Here is a 4594-nt window from a genome sequence, read left to right as displayed (position 1 = left end):
ACACACACACACACACACACACACACACACACGAACGAGGGGGAACCCCCCAAACAAACAACAACAACAAAAAAACGGATTTTTTATTTTACCAAAGCTATGTATTTAATTTGTCCACAAAACCACCTCATCACCTTCAAAGTCCTCAATTCATCTGTCAATTCTGTGCTTCCATTAATGGTGACATGTTTGGGTGGCTGGCAGCACCTCCCTCCTTTTTTTCTTCACCCCTTCTACATCGACAAATCCCTGTCCTTTCATGCCCCTCTTCATTCAAGGAAACAAAAAGAAGTCACACTGAGCAGGCCAAGTGAGTCAGGTGTGTGGGGCAAGAGAGGCATTCTGTTTTTTGCCTAAAACTGGCACACTGAGAGCAGGTGCATTGTAGTGGCTCCCGTTTGCCACAAATCAGGCCTTTTTTGGTCCCATACTGCTATGCAATCTTTTAGAAATTACACAATCTAAATAGAAAACTTGACATTTAGAAAGTTGATCAGTTGAGATTTTCATCCCTTCAGGAAGTTGACAGACATCCAGAACAAGGTTTGTTATCAATCAACATTTCACCTTTTTTGAAATGAGAAAACCACTCATGCACTTAAGTACCTAGACTAATACATGTGCCCATTGCACAGTTGTTCCCAAAGGGCTTGTAACCTGTGTTCAACTTCACAACAGTTTCTGTGGCATTTTGCGAAACTGCTTTTATGAAAACATTCACTGTGACCAGAGAGAACCTTCCCAGGTGATGCCACTGGGTGCACTAACTCAGGGAGTTGCTGGAAGCTCACCTAGTGGGAGAAAAAGTGTACGGCAAAAGCCCCGCCAAGCGGAACTTTTTTCTGTTTTTTTTGGGGGGGTACCCCCTCATATATCTAAATTCCATTCATGCAATAGAATGTTGCACAGACACTGAAAAGTTCAATATGCACTAATCTGGGACAACTTCCATTATCCTCGAATAGTACATCAGAGGAATAAAGGAAACAGCAGAAAGACCACTGAGTGCATTGATCAGTGCTACCATTTTGTGTAAAACAAACTGTGTCCGGAGACAAGACGTTGCTAACTGTGTGGTACAAGGGAAAGGAGAAGGGGGCCCTGGTCACGTGGGCATGGGGGACCATAAACACAATTGATTTTCCAGTCAAAAGATGTGATCATGACATCAAACCAGCACACCTTGAGCAAAAGCTCAGTTATCTCCAGGAAGGACTTCCTCTCCATCTTCCTCTTTTCAATAGGAGGAAACAGGCTCAGAAAGGTTAGGGAATGTAGCAATGTCTCATAAACAAGAAGTGGAGAGGCTAGAAATTGAGCCCACAGGATTTCACACCTAAGCTCACACGCTAGCTTATCCCACACACCCTACAGAGAAGCTTCCCATCTGTCATTCATACAAGACCCAGCATGGGGCTTTGCACAGCAGGCATCCAGGAACTGTTTATTGACTGAACAAGGGGGACAGTCCAGGGGACTACCTGGGTACAGAGTGAAAAGAGGCTGAGCTTGGAGGCCTGTACTACCCTGTACTACCTGCATTGCATACACGCTAGCCCCGCCTTGTCGATGGATGCATGAGGCACAGGGAGGTTTACAAAGTTGTCCAGAAGCATCTCACAAAACCCCTTTTCCCCCATGTCCCCAGAAGTTGCTGGTTCCTCATCTTCCTGGGAAGATCAACTTTGAGGACACACTGGATGTAGGACAGGTGCACACTTCCTGCCCTCGGGGTTCTAGTGGGGGCAACAGACAGCACAGCAGCTAGCTTCTGTAATGAGCATTGTAACAGGTGCATACGGGGATAGGCATTGGGAGCACAGAGCCTTCGCGGGCAGAGCAGGGAGGGCTTCTTAAAAGGGCGGGCTTTTATTCTGTCCCTGAAAGATGAGGGGAAATGGTGAGCCTCCTGGAGACTCATGGAGGCTCATGCTTGAGGGTCTGCCCCCGGGAGCGGTGGGTGACAGACAGAATCGGGGGTGTGCAGGTTAGAAACACTCAGGCTGGCGTCTTCATGAATCGTCCCTTCCTCCTGGAGAATGTTTCCATTAGGTGGTGACAGGTCAATATCCATGGCTTCTCATTCTCGGCGCCCCACTTGACCTCCAAGGGTCCGGCTTGTCGAGTTGAAAGTCGATTATTCTGAAGGAGATGACAAAGGAACTAAACAAACAAACAAAACCCCAAACTCACCACTGTGCAGTCAGTCTGACTCATGGCAACCCTCATGGCTCCTGTGGGGTTCTGAGACTAACTCTACAGGAGTAGAGAGCCTCATCTTCCTCCCTAGTGCTGCTGCTGGTTTTGAACTGCTGACCTTGCAGATCACAGCCTAATGTGTAACCTCCAGGCCACCAGGACTGTTTTACCAAGGAGCCCAGGGAAAGTCAATAGCAATGAGGAAGTTCTTCAGAGGCTCCATTGACCCCTTGTCCTCTTTCCGTTTGGCCTCCAGAGCAGTGGCCCTTACTGATACAGAACTCCTGCCCCATATAAACAGAGGGTGTGTCTCCTGCTGCCTTCCCCACTGTCCACCCTTCAGGGTCCTTACTGATCACACCTTGCTGGTCACACCTTCCCTCCTCCCCCCAACACCAAATAACCAGCAGGACAGAGACACTTAACTGCAGCAGAAGTCACCCAGCCAAACAGACACAGGCACCCACACACCCTCTCCCAGCACTGCCAGCTGGCTCCCTGGAAAATTTCCAAAGAATTCATTGTACTTCCTTACTCTGGAGAGTGGCGCCCACTCTGGACTCCTGGTTAGGAGCGCCCTGTGCTCCTCACAGCCTCTGACTTTGGGGTAAGTCATTTCCCACTCTGAGCGGAGATTCTCCATCTGTACAATGGACTGGACTTTGTCCACGGCTCCCACCAGCCACCTGATAGGCACCTGATAGACAGAATTCATGAAGTATAAAGACGAGGGGCTTCGAGGAGCTCCTGGGAACAGGCTACTGCCTGCTCCTTCCATGTTGCCACGAACCCTTTGGAGCCCCCTTGTGCATGTCTGTCTGTGTGTGAGAATGCCCGAGGGAGCGTGCTGGATGTTTGGAGCTGAATCTTGTGCCAGCCAGGGCTGAGCCACCTGCTGAGTGATTCAGGTGGGCTTCCCCTCCAGTCACCTCGGCCCAGGCCCCTGCAGTCTGAGCCCCAGAAACCTCTCTCCCCTGCCAAGTCCAAAGCCAAGGGGCAGTGTGCTTGTTAGAGCTCACCAGATAGGCTGTCACCTCCCTTGGGGGGTAGACGCTACAAGTTTTTGCCAATCGCTTATCTTATGGGACTCTGGGGTTTTTTTTTTCCGATTGTGGGGGAAAAATCAGCATTAATCCGCCTGACATGAGATATGTCTGCTTGGGAAACGAATTGTTACGGAGGGAGAGTACTTCAGGTTTGAACATTCCTGTGCTTACTGTTCCTGGCCGGTGACTGGTCTTGGACCTGTGCTAAAGGTTTTCCAGGGACTATTGCATCATGATGATGATCCCTCTTGTACAGAGGAGGGAGCCGAAACTCAGAGATTGTGATGGGGCACGACCAAGGTCCCACCGCTAGTTAATAGAGGAGCGAGGAGCGTTTGATCCAAGCCCGAGCTTTAATCTTCTGTGGTTGTTATGTAACTGACGGTTTTCACTTGCCTGTGAATGCTGCCCACCTTACTCTTAAGAGTCTCCGACTGTGTTGTCCAAGTGGCCGAGGGGAGGAGGGGGTCTGGGATCAGGGATGCCAAGCATTGTTCTAGGCACCTGATAGACGGAATTCATAAAGAACTGCCCCACTCCAAATGCCAGCCACATCTCTGTTAAGAAACACCGAAAGCCACCATGGCCTGCCCATGCAAGCTGCTATGTGGGATGGGAGGGACCAGGCCACCGAGTCAGACAAGATGTGGCTCCTGTCCCCAAGGGGCTGGTGGTCTGTATGTAGACAAGGGAGCTGACTAGGAGGCAGTACACAACCTCTGAGAGAAGGGTTTCGAGCAGTGGTTCTCAACCTGTGGGTCGCAACCCCTTTATGGGTCAAACAACCCTTTCACAGGGGTTGCCCGATTCATAACAGTAGCGAAATGACAGTGATGACGTAGTCACAAAAAAGAATTTTCTGGTTGGGGGATCACATGAAAGGGTCACGGCTTCAGGAAGGTTGACAACCACTGGATTAGAGGAAAGAGTTAGAACTTTGAACTGACTTTGGGTTTGAAACCTCGCTCAGGCTCTCCAACTAAGAGACCTTTGTTCTCCTCTTGTGCGAAATAGGGGCAGCAATACCTTCCCAGTAGGCTATTGTGAGCAGATTTTATCAGTCCATCAGGTGCCTGGTTGGTGCCCTTGTAGTTCAGGGGAGGGCCCAGGCAGACTGGAGGCTTCAGGCTTTAGCGGGGAGGCAGATCTGGGGCTGGGAGTTGCCAGGTAGGTCGGGTTCAAGGGGATGCCAGCTGGGGCATGGCTTGAGCAACGGTGGGCAGAGGCTATTCAGAAGCAGAGAGTTTGTGCAGAAGTGAAAACTTGCATGTTGATCTCAGCGCGGGCAATGAAACCATGAAGCCACAGTGGACAGGCTTCCAGTGCTTGGTCTTAGTTTTTTGAAAGGG

The sequence above is a fragment of the Echinops telfairi genome, unplaced genomic scaffold (assembly GCF_000313985.2).
Source record: "Echinops telfairi isolate 266 unplaced genomic scaffold, ASM31398v2 ScPeMD7_22;HRSCAF=79, whole genome shotgun sequence".
NCBI classification, from domain to species: Eukaryota; Metazoa; Chordata; class Mammalia; order Afrosoricida; family Tenrecidae; genus Echinops; species Echinops telfairi.
This window is presented reverse-complemented; position numbering follows the sequence as displayed.